The 16,462-nt window shown below is 38.9% G+C and overlaps 1 long non-coding RNA gene across 1 annotated transcript; it reads right to left on the minus strand.

Annotated features, from left to right (window-relative positions):
• Positions 1–3,381: 3,381 nt before the first annotated feature.
• On the minus strand, positions 3,382–14,095 carry LOC141568043 (uncharacterized). The gene is made up of 3 exons (XR_012491065.1): positions 13,557–14,095; positions 3,915–4,010; positions 3,382–3,538 (listed from the first exon to the last, which is right to left on the minus strand). It is a non-coding gene; the product is annotated as an uncharacterized LOC141568043 (long non-coding RNA).
• Between the last annotated feature and the right edge of the window lie 2,367 nt (positions 14,096–16,462).

A 16,462-nucleotide genomic window follows, 5' to 3' on the forward strand; every position in this document is an offset into this window, starting at 1 on the left:
AACCTGAAATAAGGTATGCACACACATGTACTACATCAACAGCATGTTTTACTAAATTCTGTGCACCTTCAAAGAAAGAATCTGAAGATATTGTTTGGGATATGGCTTATACAGTACTGCCACAGACTCAGGCATGCTCAGCGGACCCCTTAGTTAATACCTGCAATTTCTAAATCCTCTGGATCAATTGCCCACAATGTAGAATAAGAACATTGTTATTGAGTTTCAGATTAGGTATCGATTTAGTTGGCAGCGGGAGGGAGGAGTTAGGGGGAGGGCAGTTTTTACAGTATATTCAAGTCGCTTATAATCTTGAAGCAACCTCACTTTAATGCCTGAGGATGCTTACAATTTCATTCTAAAAATTATTGATTTAGTAAAGAACAACTTTTGAGAAAATGTATATACTTTTTAAAAGTGTGGCAAGAAGACAACCTAGGAACAGATTTAAACTGTAGAAGACGGTGGTACTTAAGTGTCTTCACAAACAGACAAAGGTTTCTGTGGCTTTCTTTTTTCCATTCAGTCTGTAATCTTTTATGATGATCATTTCATTTCAATTTACCACATTCTGATTTGCATTTCCTCTGTGGAGCTGGTGCTTCCCCCATATTGATGTTACTTTCCTTTTCTCTAGACTGATCTTGATTTGATTGAAATACTGTGGAGTCGAAATGGTAGCCTAAAAATGTAAAACCTTTTGTTCCAGAATATGATATAATCAGCTTCAGTAATTGTAATGCAGGGACTCAGCTCCTGCTCCCCGCACAAGAACGCAGGGTATGGTGAGGCCAAAAAGGAACAACAACGGAGCCATTGATAGGGTACTCATACCACTATATTCTCGATGGTGGCTGGTCGAGACACAAAAGCAAACATCGCCAGTACCCCAATGAGGGGTCTTCCTGCACCCCAGTCTCTCTGGTGGCCAGGTGAGGCACAAGAAGTAGGATCCACACAATCCACAATGTAATCTGCTTGCGCACTTGCTAGCCGCAATCCGCCATCTGCTTCTCTGCCAACCAACCAACCTATCGGTGTAGTCATGGCAGTTATATTAGTGGCTAATAGCTAACTGGTTACAGCAGATGGCCAATAACCGAGCCAGCATCTTTCCAAGTGAGACAGAGAACCTGGAAACTGCTCTCTGGGACTCTGTCCCCACAGTAATCTACCATGGAAATACTAATAGAATGAGAAACACCTCCCTACAGGCCTGTAAGCAGAGGAAAATATTCAGCCAACACAGATCACCATTTCTGTGCCTTTGGCAAGAATATGACTTGGGTGACAGGGTTTTGGAAATAGAGCCTTAGGTTGGATAAAAATACCTTTATCCAAATACTGTACTCTCTCAAGAGCCACCTAACACCCCCCGATCCCCTTGCACATACATACATCACCTTTCTAGCTTCACTTCAGGCAGGATCCATTCTACTCGATATTCATTTAACTCCACAGGTTTTTCTGAGCCAAGAGTCTCCTTACTGTGTGCCTGATCAGGATTAGAGTCTTGCTATATGTGCGATGTACCCATGCATGCACACGCATGTAAGGGGGCAAATTAAAGCAAATCTCTAAGTAATCCAGACAAGTTGCAATTAATTCACATAATTCAGTTAACGTGTTTTTAAAATACGTGCTATGTTCCTAAACCAATGTTGCAGGAATACAGAACCCAATGTCTCTACCCAAGAGATTTTAATAAACCAGGTACAGGCTACAACCTTACAAACACAAAAGTGACTACAACACAACTTATATTACAATCTAGTGTAGCGGAAGGTCAGAGAAAGGGGAACTATCGCATGAAAGGTCAAACCAGCTGAAGAAAGTCACAGGCTCTCTTTGACCGGATGTGTTCATAGAAAGTGCTAGGCTTCTATTCATCTTTTGTGTGAAAGAGAATTGGCTGGAGTCTTAGTTTGGAGCATGAATAGTTATGGAACATAACTTCTATATTTTACTTAGATCACTGGGAAATTTTCAGTTAATACCTGAAAACGAACGTGGGGTGTGCCAGAATAGCTGGGACAAGTATCCCAAACTTAACTGCAACCCCAGAAGGAAGCTGGTGGGCTATCTCCACGTTCATCATGAGTGTGAACAGAGATGATCGCTGGTGGTAAAAACCAATCAGTTTTCTAAAAGGAAACCTCTGGTAGTCAAATTTATTTTTCTTTGTCATGTGCTATGACTAAAATGATCCTCATACCACTGCATAGTTTAAATTATTTCCTGGAGAGCACTTGGGCTTTGGAACTCAGCAATCTCTATTTTAAACTTGGGGGCGGGGCAGCAAAAGGAATTGGCACTACACAGTGAAGCATTTCATCACCCAAGCTCTCTTACCCACCCCTCAAAATCTCTTTATACTATAGGTACAAAAAATTCCATTACTTTAGCCTGAGATTGAGTTTCATCACTCCATAGATTCAGTTAACACACTCCAAATGAAAGAATCCAAACAGACATTTGATAAGCTCTCTACCATGTATCAAGTTCATACCAGTTGATTAGAAGAATATATTCTGAAATGATTGACAGTTCCTTGACAATACAAACTTATTACCTGTCAAGCTGCAAGGTATGCTTTTGATATACAGAAGTGAAATAATATTGAAATTAAACTCTAAGTTAAAACAGGAGTTATACTATTCCAAATAGATCCCAGATGACTATGAAAAACATATTTGTCTGAGTAATAACAATTAGATAAGTGATACATGGCTATTACATAGACGACAAAGTTCAAAGCAGTACACTATGTAAGCACTCCTACCCTATTAAAATAAAAACCACACTGAACTCAGTAACTCAAATGGAATAAAAATTTGAAATTATAAGTTTGGAGAGTAATATGTAGCAAAAGTTTGGTAATTAGTATTAAGGATATGACTTATTTCCTGTAAGTCAGTGGGTTACCTGAGTTTTAGACCCATACATTAGAGGAAATGTGTTATAATTGCTTCACTTTGGGTTAAATGATTGATATTTTTAACATACGAAACCTGTTATTTTGTAGCTGAGGTTTACCCTGCTTTCCTATAGCTTCACAAACTTTCCATTTTAAATTACAGAACTTCCATGCTAATTATAAACTTTTATCTTTAAAAGTGGTGCTGCCTTTTAATCATTTGCTGTAGTTGGGTTTTTTCCTAAAACCTTATAGAAGATGGCACTGTTCTTAATTTTGACCAAGAAAGATTTTACTCGTCTAGCAGAAGCTTCAGGCCTTATTAATAATACTAGGAAGGCTTGGTCAAAGGCAGAATTTAATGCAAAGCAAAATGTCTAAAAACAAGCGTTTATACTTACAACATACAAATGTTTATCTACGTGAGCCAAGAAACAAAAGTTCTTATTTTTTCCTTACCTGTGGAATATATGGAGTGTCATTTTTCTTTTCATCGAAATTAGTCACAGCGGGGTTGGCGCAGGTAATGAGTGAAGATGTGGTCAGCTCATGGGCAAGCCAGTTAGCATGTTCTCCTGTCTGTGGTCACCAGCTGTGCTCTAAACTTGAAAATCTGTGCCCCTGGAGGTGGAGGGTAGAGTGATAAGTACAAATCCATGTGGGGGGGGGGGGGAGATGGGGGGAGGGGCGGGAGGCTCCAAACTGCTAAATACATATGGCACAGGGATGGTTGTGCAGTAATCTTAACTCTGAGTGACAAAGAACAACAGCCCTGGGGTGGGCCATAGGAGCCTACATTGACCCTGGTCATTAGAATTCCGGTAGGAGTATTTTTTTTTTCTAATTGTGGTTGACATTCACTATTATTTTATATTAGATTCAGTTACACAGGGCAGTGGTTAGGTGTAATGCTAGAGCTCAGCTCCCCGCAGGACAACGCAGGATAGGTTGAGGCCGAAAAGGAACAACAACCGAGCCATGGATAGGGCGTTCATACCACTATATTCCCGAGGGTAGCCAGTCGAGACACAGGAAGCAAACATCTGCCAACACTCTAACGAGGGGTCTTCCTGCAGCACAGTCTTGATGGTGGCTGTGGATACACAGGAAGTACGATCTGCAGGATCCGTAACATCGGTGCTTGCTAATGTAACCTACGGCAGTTACAAGCATACAGAATAGTGGCTGGCAGCTAACTGGTTACAGCTGATGGCCAGCTAGTTACATAGTGCTCGCACGTGCGGCTTACACAGCCGAGCCAGCACCTTTCCACGTGAGGCCAAGAGCCTAGAAACTGCTCTCTGGGACTCCGTCCCAACATTAGGCATTTATATAATCTATGAAGTGATCCCCCTATGAGTTCAGTACCCATCCGACACCCTATATACAACTTGACTATAATTATTGACTATATCCCCCACCCTATATTTTACATCCCCATGATTATCTTGGAACCACCAGTTTGTACTTCCTGATTCCTTCACCTTCTCAACCATCCCATCTCCCAATCCGCCTCCCATCTAGCAACCATCAGTTTGTTCTCTGTATTGGTGAATCTATTTCTGTTTTGCTTGCTCATTTATTCTGTTCTTTAGATTCCACGTGTGAGATCACGTGGTATTTGTCTTTGCCAGTCTGACTTATTTCACTTAGCATAATATCCTCTAGGTGCACCATGTTGTTGCAAATGGTAAGATTTCATTCTTTTTTATGGCAGTGTAATACTCCATTGTATAAATGTACAATTTCCTTATCCAATTGTTTATTGATGGACATTTCAATTGTTTCCATATCTTGGCTATTATGAATAGTGCTGCAGTAAACAGAGGGGTGCATATATTTTTTCAAATGAGTGTTTTGGATTTCTTTGGATAAATACCCAGGAGTGGAATTGCTGGATCATAAGGTAGTTCTGCTTTTTAATTTTTTGAAAAATCTCCACACTGTTTTCCATAGTGACTGCACCAATTTGCAATCCCATCAAGAGTGCACGAGGGTTCCCTTTTTTCCATATCCTTGACAACACTTGTTGTTTGTTGATTTGTTGATATAGGCATTCTGACATGTGTGAAGTGATGTATCATTGTGGTTTTTATTTGCATTTATCTGATGATAGGGAAGGCTCTTATACTGAGAGAAATCTTATTCATTGATCCCGGTCTTGGCCAGAACATAAGTCATTCTGCCCTTTTAAGCAGAACATGAGTCATTTAGGCTTAGAAGTGGAAAGTAAGAGAAGAAAAGGAAAAGGGAGAGAATTTTTCATTATTTGGTCCAAAAAGGTCATTTTTCTAATCTTGATAATGGAAAGAATTAGCCCATAAGCTAACAAATACTCAACAGACGGTTGGGTTTCTTTGAACTTTCCTACAAGGTATGAGCAGGATAGGACATGGGTCTACCTAAAGGCTCTCTATGCAACTTTGCCTGTAAATTTTAAATCTGGGTTTGCATTCTGACTCTGTCACTCACCAGCTTTATGACCTTGAGCAAAAGAGTTAACCTCTCTTAGCTTAATTATTCATACCTCCTATGAGCCTAAATGATACAGTATGTTGCAAAACAAGCACCCTTTAAGGGCTACCTATACTATCCCAGACACATTTATTGGAAACGCAAAATGCAATGGCAGCCTACACAATAAGACAGGCATGAAGTGCCCTCCCCGCCTCCCCAATTCCTGTATTGCTAGGATTAGGCCTTGATCAATGATCCCTGGCTGGTTATTTCTGTTTTGAATAATAAGGGGCCACTTTGGTGCCAGCAGACCCTAAGCACACCACCATCCACAGGGTACCCAAGCTGGATATCTGGGAGTCAGTCACCACCATGCCTCCTGCCCAGCCATGCTGGAAGTCTCTCAGTATCACTCTTTGTTCTTTCTCTGTGTGTTCCTTAAGCCTAGAACACCCTCTCTATTTTCCACCTTCTATTCTTCTGGCTAATGTTTCCCCAAAGATCAGGTCCCCACAAAGATGTTAATTTCCTTCAAAAAGACTTGCCTTATGCCAAATTCTGGGTTCAGTATCCTCTTACCGCTTTCATAGCACCCCTATACTTCCAATATCATAACAACCATTGCCCTGCATATAATTGGTTGTTTCCTTGTTTAGATGACCCTTCTGGTATTATAAGTTCTGTAAAAGCAAGGATCTTGTCTTTATGTTTGTTATATCCCCTACACAGAGCACAGTACCTGGTATGTAGCAGTGACCGGTAATTATTTGTTGAATGAGATATTAAACTGCAGTACCTTTCCCTTTTTGAAACAAGAAATGTCACAATTAGAACTCCCTTCTTATTTAAATGAGACCCACGTAGTGCTCTGACGTCATCACTCTGTATGAACCTCTAAGAGAGCAGTGCTGCCTTGAAATGATTGGTTCCTGGCTCAGGGATGCTCAAGAAGATGGGGGAAGAAGAAGGGAAAGGATGTGAGGTGAGAATCACAAGATCTGAGTTCTATGCATCTGTAGCACTCTGAAAACATCATTTCATGCATTCAGGACTTAGTTTTTCATTTATAAAAGAAGGGTTGGACACGATGACCTTCCCTAGCTCTAAAATTCTGTAGAATATCAGAAAAGCACATGCCAGGCTTGGAAGCAACATCAGTTCAGTTTTGCTATGGGTTGGTACTGAATTCCTTCATTCAGGGCCAAGATGATAAAACGCGTGCCCCAGGTCTTCCCAAGCCCACATCCTCCAGTGTTTCTGTGGCCCCTTTTCCTGCCTTCTCTATAAGCATTATGTAAAGAATTTTGCATAAAGAAACTACTCAGTGAATCTTCTCCCTTGAATAAAGTGGGGTCATTTTTATTTAGTCAGCCTTAAAGCAATTTTTCTAATGGTTTTGAGTCTAAATATTTCGACCCACGGAAGTTAAAAAGTTGGTGATACAAGGAATAAAGAATTAGGCAGAATACTCATTCCTTACTAAGAATACATAATGATGGATGTAAAATAAATCGAGTTATTCTTCCCGCATGATCTTTCTCATTTAGGTATTTCCATGGGTCCTGACACCCAAGACAGGAATCCCAGTGTCATCCCACATGGCTTCCTTTTATTGATCTATCACGTTCAATAAGTCACTAATCATTCTCACTTGATCAACAGAAATAGCTGCCTAATATGTCTCCTGGACTGTAACCTCCCCCCTCTCCAGGACAATTTTCACGTTTCCTGGAGGAGAATCTGGCAATACGGAGCAAAGTCGTTGCAATTGTTCCTACTCTTCATCCAGCAATTAAACTTTTGGGACTATATCTTAAGGGCCTAAGCAGATAAGGGCACTAAGAGGTATATATACAGTGATGTTTCATGGAGCATTATTGATGATAGCAAAACACATGGAAATATTGTCCGAACATACGTCCAATAATTTTTTTCTCAATTGGAATACTTCTATATGATGGAATGCTATACAGTCATTAAAAATTGTTTTGTAGAAGAAAATTGAAAGGAAAAAATGTTCAAAATACATTCACTGTGAAGTGAAAAAGCAGGTTATTAAGCAAGTATAGTATGAAGCCATTAAAAATATGTATATACACACATACACATAGATAGATGCATACATCATACACATATATAGAAAAGTGATCACAATAATCTTCATATAGAATATATAGTATTATATAGAGAAAAGTGATTGGAAAATCCACACCAAAATGTTAAGAATGGTTCTCTCTGACTTGGTGGAGTACAAGTATTTTTGGGTTTCAATTATATGCATTCAATGTGTTTTATAATAGAAAATATATTATTAAAGTAGAACCACACAAATCGGAGTATGTCAGCTCTTCAGAGGACCCCCATTACCTCAAAATCTGAAGTCCTACCATGACCCCTGAGAGCCTTCCCAAGCTATCCCGGCCTAACCTCTCATCCTCAGTTCCTCATGTTCCCGTCCATTCACTTAGTCTCCAGCACTATCAGACCTGCTTCCTCTTTCACCGCTGTGATTTTGCACATTCTGGGCCCTCTCCCTGGAATTCTCGCTGCCTTTCTGTGACTGGTAAACTCCAACTGACCCTTCAGAGACCACCTAGGAGAGGTTCTCATTGGAGAAGCATTCCCTGCCTCCCTGCCCTAGTCCTCTGAGGTGGCCACTCTTTCCTTTGGGCTACCTTCAGATTATCTCCATGCTCACACGCACCCTTCCGCTACAGTTATACGTTAGCTTTTCTGTCTTCCCTACAACGCTGTGAACTCTGCAAAAGCAGGGACCAGGTCTTGGCTTCCCTAACTCAAGCACTGAAGCAGGAACTGAAACAAAGACACAAATTGAAAGGAGGCATTTCTGCTTCCTATGCATTTCTGTTGGCTATGCTTCAAACGCACAGCCCACTTTGTCTACTTTGAACTACTCCAGGTTCTGAACTTATGGACCCAATGCAATCTGTAGGCCCAAACTGCACAAGCTTAAGCACCTTTCAAAAGAGCTAATTTCTATCAGATAAGCTTTTTCTTATAAAAAAATAGTAAAATGATCTACATATACAAATACAGCTCTGAAGTCAAGAAACAAAAAAATAAAGAACAGTTTCATTGCTAAGAGTAAAACGGTTTTGAGGTCTTAATAAATGAAGAAATGTGTGATATTTGTTATGGTGAATTGATTTGGTTAAATGTTTTAGTAAAATAAATATGGTCAATTTTATCAACACTAACTAATTACAGTTGATGTAATAGCCACACTTATTAGGACTACATTTTCTATGTAAATACTTTCCTCCTAAATAATTAAAAATTACTTTAGTAGTGCCAATATTACAAATGGTAAAATAAGTCTAAGAATATCATAAAATTGGGAATAAAAGTTGTTTTGAATTTTGTCCCTTTACCACAATTTCTCAAATTTGGGATTTAAACATCATTAGCATTTACAAAACTGTGTTGTACTTTTCATTTGTCACATCATCATAATATGGAAGACTTTGCAAATCATATTTAGGGGGGCTCATCATTTTAGCAAATATTTAGCTCTGTGTTCTCAACTCTCTCTTCCTCTATACCAGATATGTACATGACTATGAGATTGGTATTTAATGGATAATTGTCTTTTGACTTTAAAAGAGCAAATTATTAACGATCAACAGCAGAGCAAGAGACACAAAAGGTTTTACTAATGACATATTGGGCTGACTTTCAAAAATATCTCTACCTGTAAATCTGTATTCTTGAAATAGCTTCTATTATTAAAATACAACAACACTTGTAAGGTAGAAAACTAGTGAAGGCAGAAGAAGAAAATGTGTGGCACCAGGAATGGCAAAAGATATTATCTAGATTTTTTTTTTTTTTTATGTAACATAGATCAGACTTGCTTCATTCTTCTAAGGCCTCAATGATACTCTACCAGGCATTAATTTTAAAGCCTCAAGCCACCTTGAGTCACTCAATAGAAACAAAATCTAAGCAGGGGGCAGAGAAGACTAGCAATTTAAAAAAAAAAAAAGAAAGAAAGAAAAAGAAAAAGAAAAAGGAAAAGAAATGCAACTGGAAAAAATAAGATGTGTTTTGTTCCACTAGAAATATGACTCCTCACTTTCCCAATCTAACCAGGGCTTGTTCTTGTAATATGAATAATATAGCTGTAACTCATCAGAACTGTCTACATTTTAATTTGAAAAATAGTTCCTATGTTAATCTTTAATAGCCTATCTTCTGGACCAACAGAAAGAGTTACAAAAGAAGCCATTTACAGTGCCGTAATTAAGGCCTATGAGAAGCATATTCAGTAATGTGGTGCTGTTCTCCTTTTCATCCAATGGCCTCAACGGTATATAGATCCACCATTTGATCAGTGCATCTGGCCCCAGGGGCTTCATGGTCTGCAAGCCACAACCTACTAATAAGCACCCTCCAGCTTGTTTGTTAAACAGATCAGTCCTGGCAAGCACCCAAAACTCCAGTCCTTGAAACTTGGAGCTCTTTAACTTGCATGGCCTATTGTGTGGCAAGCAAGAGAATAAACTATGTACCTCATAAATGCAGAGCAATTATGGATCAGTTAGTAATACAGCTGTGGCTCAAAAGATTGCTTACCTAAACCAAATCGAGGCCTAATTTATTTTTGTATTGTCTTTGTTAAAAACCAAACAAACAGCGCTACAGAGCTTGTATACACAGTAAAGAAAATGACTGCTTTTTCTTTATAAACAAGATGGCAACTATTGGCTAAAAGACATCATCCTCAGTAGCTGAGGGTATTCATTCAAAACCAAGCCATTGCTTGTTGTTAGATTCATGAGGTTGTTTAAGGAAACAATAAGTAGAATGCTTTCTTTGCTAGAAGTTCGATGTGTTGGAGCTGGGGGACTGTACAATACTGTTTTTTGTTATGGACTCCAGATAAAATACCATCAACTTCAAGCCTAACGATATAACAATGAAGTAGCTTTCATTTACAAAGCAATGGTGAAGTAGCTTTAGTTGGTGTGCATTAATCCACCAGTGATTATTATGTATACATGTAGACCTCTTTGGGCAACCACTGTTATAATCAAATTAATACTTGCCCAAAACAAAACAAACAAAAAACACATTAGGTTTGTAATGCTGTTAGCAGTAACCTACCTGGAAATGGCTTACTGTAGCAACAGCATATACTTTTTACGCCAGAGCTAATGTTGTTCCTTCTGTTTGAGCACCTACACTGTGATACGTGCTTTCAACAACAAAACTTAAACCCTTGAGAAAGTATTGTGAGAAGAAGTGGTGATCTTCATTTTAGGAAATCTATAATTTTGAAAATGTCTACATAGATAGTAATAGATAATAATAACAATAAAACTGGTTTGAAGGCGATAGCACCAGATCTGGTTTCATTATTTATTAACCATGTGACTTTAAGCGAGGATTATAACATCTCACTGAACCTCAGTCTACTCATCAGTCTCCCCCAGTAAACTGGGGTAACTTACTCTGCCTATTTCAGAGGGATGCTAAGCAGAAGAAGTTAACAGAGGGTAAGTACTAGTAATATGCAGACACCCACAAATGTAAACTCTTCTTGCTGTTGCTAAATAGAAACAAACTTAGAGAACTAGTAAGCTACCTTCTTGCTCTGGCTGCCCCAGGCCTCTGTGGGGAGAAAAGCATTCTGGGTCTTTCTCTTCCCTCAACTGCAGGGAAGAGAAAAGAGGGCAAAGGCCATAGAGTGATCTCAAGTCACAGAGTGACAAAGTCCACCCCAACTGCAAAAATGCCGCAAAGGAGTCCTGGTAGATTACAGCAGAATTAGGCAAGAGACTTAAAAGTGTGTGCAGGATTCAAGGTGGCATCTTGGAAAGGCAACTTCTTCCAGCAAAAAGGGTGTGTGTGTGTGTGTGTGGGGGTGGTGGAAGGGGTATGTCAGGTGGTAAATAGAGAAGTGCCTCTAGAAAATTGCACAGTGAAGGAGGAAAAAGCAAGAGTGAAAATGTTAGGATCCTTAAAGACAAAAGAATATTAAAAAAAAAATCAAAGCATGTACAACCCTTCCTCCCATCAATGTCATCAACACACACACAGATGCATTCACACACACAGAGCCAACGAGTTAAAATATATATACATATATAATATATAAAATATATATTATGTATAATATATATTACGTATATTATATATGGATATTTTATATATATTACATATATGTAGATATCTACACACACACACACACACACACACACACACACACACACACACATCACATATATATCCATACTTGGCTACACTGACAGCAGAGGGAGCACTTGAACTAGGAATTTTGCAAACCACCCCAAATTGCCGTCCTTATCCACAAAAATGCAGACATGCAAATAATTTTTATTTGAGCAAAAATACCCCAAAATAAAATTGAAACAATTCTGCTATTGAAATTACTACTTCCCCCAACCCTACTTCTTCTCCCTGCCTGGCAAGTCAGAGAACTGAGGTTTCATGGAGCCGGGATTGTTCTACGAGGACACCCTGCTCAGATAAATGTTTTCCTGTGAGGTCATGGCCACAGAAACAACAACGAATGAAAGCACAAAGGCCAGTTGGAAGATCATGAAAGGGAGATGGTGATGGATTGCTCTAGGAAAGGTGGTGAAAGTAGTAGGATTCAAGATATATTTTTAAAGTAACACCAAAATTGTTGGTGGCCTGGATAAGAAGTGAGGAAGGGAAAATATAAAGAATATATCCTAGGGCTTTGGTCTGAACAAAACTGGGACAAAGTAAGTATTATGGACTGAGATAGCCCTGGGGGAAGTGAATGAGAATCCACAATTTGTTCATGTTAAGTTTCAAGTGGCTTCTAAATATACATTTATGATTTCATGTTTTTGATGCTATTATAAATTGTATTATTACTTTAATTTCAATTTCTGATTGTTTAGTTCTATTTTGGCTTTGTACATTGACCTTATAATCTGCTACCTTTCTAAACTCAATTATTAGTTACTAGTACGTTTTTTTATAGGTGCCTTAGGATTTTCTACATAGATATAATTATGTCATATGTGAGTAAAAGCAGTTTTATTTTGTCCAGTCTACTATGTATGCTTTTTATTTCTTTTTCTTACCTTATTGCTCTGGTTAGGACCTCCAATACAATGTTCAATTGGAGTACTGTGAGTGTACATATTTGCCTGTCCCCTACCTTAAAGAGATAGCATTTAGTGTGATGTTGTAGATTCTGTGTAGAATCTACAAGCTGATCAAGTTTCCTTCTGTGTCAGTTTGGGTCCTCAAAAAAGCAGACGCCAAGATGGGATTAAATGCGCAAAAGATATACTAGGGGAAATGCCTGTGTAGGATAAAGGAGGAGGAAGTGAAGTATTCAGGAGAGACTTCATATCTACTGCAGGTCTGACATCTGTGAAGGAAAAGCAGGAAGTTTTGGTGGCTGACCATGTGGTATGAAACAAACCTTCGTACTTGAGGGGTCTGGGCTCTTGGTGATAATACCCTTTTCAGTCTAGGATTGCTGTATAGGTCCATTCATAGTTACAGCAGGACAAGGGTTCCACATATTTTCTTCCCTGTCCCCATTATATAAAAGCAGCCCTACTATCCCCTGCTGATCAGTTAATTATCCCAAAAGAGTGATTCCTCTTCTTGCTTGTTATTCCCTAGACACAAGAAGTTCTGAGTGCCCTGGGGGAAACTGTAATTCATAGTTCATTGTAACATTTTCTGTGTCACTGGTTGGCTCTGTGTGCGTGAATGCACCCTTGTAAGAGTGCACCCTCTTTGGGTATCAGAATCTGTAGAACCCAAAGATACAGGGATGGGAGACAAAAAATCCCATTGGGTAAGTGGGGTTGGATGTTTAGAGGTGGGGATAGTTATACTTTCCTTGGAAGTAGAAGTTCATGCTGGTGAGACCATGCGTAACCTCCATCTCTGTCACCACTCTGTTAATATTTAAATCCGGCCAGTTCAGGGGGAGGCCAATATTGAAAACTGATCAATATCAACTGGCCAATGCATTTTATCTACTGACTGAAACTTTGTGTTAATTTATGACACAAAAACCAGATTTTATGTCCACTCCCACATGTTCATCCATGACCTCTTTTCTTCCAATCCTTTCCCTTCCAGGTCCCTGAGCAGATGGCCAGGTATTGATTACTGTCCAAGGATATGGATATATTCTTACCTTGGGTCATATCTCTCTCCACAAAATGGACGACCAGGTGCACCATTCACAGCTCTGTCCATTAAGGTTTCCTCTTTTTATTGAGCTTCAAGGTCATCCTGAATGTATCTACAATGCAACTTCCATCCATTTTTCATTTGTCCCCACATGCTAAGCTGATCCATCTGTAAAAAAAGCTCAGGATTTCCCCTTTTTCAGTTGATTATATGGGACCCATCCAGATACTTATAGTTACAAGTTGAGAAAGGGGAGCTCTGTGCTGGTTTACATAGGAATCTACATTATGTTCATGCCCAGCTTATTCATGCTCTCTGGTAATATTTGGGCTTTATCCAGATGTAACATTTCCATCTTATTATAGACTACTGCTGGGCATGTCAGATTTTATCACTTGGTGGGTTAAATACAACCCAGATTACAATGGATATACAGTTATCTGATGCCATGGTCAAGTGTTTCTAGCATGTTACTAGATCATAGTAGAGACAAAACGCTTGATCATGGAGCATCAAGTTGGAATTGTCCCCCTTCACCTCAATTTTCTGAAATAATTTTTATGGTGTTGGTAATTCTTTCTTGAGTGTTTGGTAAAATTCACCAGTGAAGCCAACTGGGCCTGGCAATTTCATTGTTGCAAAGCTTTAAATTATGAATTTAATTTCTTTCATAAATATAAAATTATTTATATTTTATACTTACTCTTGTTTCTTTCTTCTTTTTTTTTAAATTTGTGTCTTTCAAGGATTTTTTTCCACTTCACCTAAGTCCTTGAATTTACTGGCAAAAAGATAAGCATAATAGTCCCTTATCATCTTCCTAATGTCTGTCAGGTCTATAGTGATGCTTCTTCTTTCACTCCTGACATTAATAATTTTAATAATTTGAGTCTATTCTCTTTATTCATATATATGTACATTTTTCTCATTTTTGTAAAGTTTTCTTTCCACTTCAACATATCTTGTATAGAAAATCTACTAACAACAAATCATGTCTTATTTGTCTGAAAGTCTTTATTTCTCTTTCATTAAAAAAAATATTTCCAAAGTAAGTATAGAATTTTAGGTTGACAGTTTCAGCACTTTCTAGGTAACTTCTTCTCATTGTTTTTTTATCTTATACAGCTTGTGAAAATAAGTCTGTAGTAATTTTTATTCTTGTTCTTTTATATACAATGCATCTCTTTTTCCTCAAAGCTTTAAATTTTCTCTTTATCTTTTGTTTTTAAAAGTTTGATTATCATGTGTATTGATGTGTTTTTGTTTCTGTTTGTCCTCTTTGGGATTTGTTGGGTACCCTGGAACAGTTAACCAAGTTTACTATTTGGAAGTGCTAAAGAGGCTGTATGAAAAAGTTAGACGACCTAAACATTTTGCCAACAATTCATGGCTCTTGCATCATGACAATGCACCAGCTCACACAGCACTGTCTGTGAGGGAGTTTTTAGCCAGTAAACAAATAACTGTATTGGAACACCCTCCCTATTCACTTGATCTGGCCCCCAGTGACTTCTTTCTTTACCTGAAGATAAAGGAAATATTGAAAGGAAGAAATTTTGATCACATTCAGGACATCAAGGATAATACTATGACAGCTCTGATGGCCATTCCAGAAAAAGAGTTCCAAAATTGCTTTGAAGGGTGGACTAGGCACTGGCGTCGGTGTACAGCTTCCCAAGGGGAGTACTTTGAGGTGACCGTAGTGATATTTAGCAATGAGGCATATAACACTTTTTCTAGGATGAGTTTGAGAACTTAATTGTCAGACCTCATGGATTAAATAAAATACACTGATCTTTAAAAATCTGGGAAGTTTTCCCAGGAAAAGAGTTGCTTATGACTTTGGAAGTCATATCAAAATAACCTCCACATGTTAACAGTACATGTCACATTAAGACATAGATATTAATGAGAGATTTTAAAAGAAAACAGCCACAGTAGGTTTAAATAGGGTGCAGTCTTCTGATGACAGCTTTGAATACAGAGTGCCAAAATGCAGCCAGACCGAGTGAGGTAGGGGTTCATTACTAAAAATACAAGGAATACAGAGAGTATGGTCAGATGGCAACCTGAATTCACACTCAGGGTTTTTAATATCAGAAACAAGAAAGTCATTTCCAACATTTTGCTAAAGGATGAGGCTCTGCTATGTGTTAAGAATACAGGCCCATATGTGTAATGACAGAAGGTGAATACCATGTGGGGGTTGTGAGGGGGCAGAGAGGAGATTGAAAAATGAAATGAATTCTCTGCATAATTTGGCTTTCTTCCCCCCCCCCCCCGACTTTATTAGAAAAACATTTTATTAATGGTAACTTGAAAATCAGGAGTAGAATTTTTAAAAATAGTTTTCCCCTGAGGAGTCTTTGGAGCTTCATATAGACTTTGCTATTGGGTTGTTGGGGCTCTACATCCCATCACGGGTCTTTGGTTACTGGAACATGCCATTTTGCAACACTGAAAGCGAGGTTTACCTCACTGAGAAAAATGCTCATGCAGTAGGAGAAAAGTGGTCTGCGTCAATCAGAATCCTAGTAGGAAAACGTTAGCAAAAATCGTATTAGGATAATCTCAGGAGGGTTTTTAAAGGGACTGCTGGGGAAAAAAACTGTGGGAAAACCACAGGGACAGAGCAATCCCATGGGACTAGGACCAGTGGAGCTGTTCCCACCTCTGTCTGGAAGGGACCAGAGAAGGGATGGGTTTCCAGACCTTTGAATTAGAGAGTCACAATGAGAAGTTCACCTTGAGAGGAGCAATGACAATTGGTCTATCATCAGGCAGCCCAAGATCAGTCTACAGGACGCGAACTAAAGGAATAAATACCTTACACATACCTGCTTCCCAGCTTCTGATGGCTTGCCTGTGCTCCCCGGTGCACAACCTGAAGCCAGAGAGCAAGGGGCCCTG

This window comes from Rhinolophus sinicus, linkage group LG01 (assembly GCF_036562045.2).
Source record: "Rhinolophus sinicus isolate RSC01 linkage group LG01, ASM3656204v1, whole genome shotgun sequence".
NCBI lineage: Eukaryota > Metazoa > Chordata > Mammalia > Chiroptera > Rhinolophidae > Rhinolophus > Rhinolophus sinicus.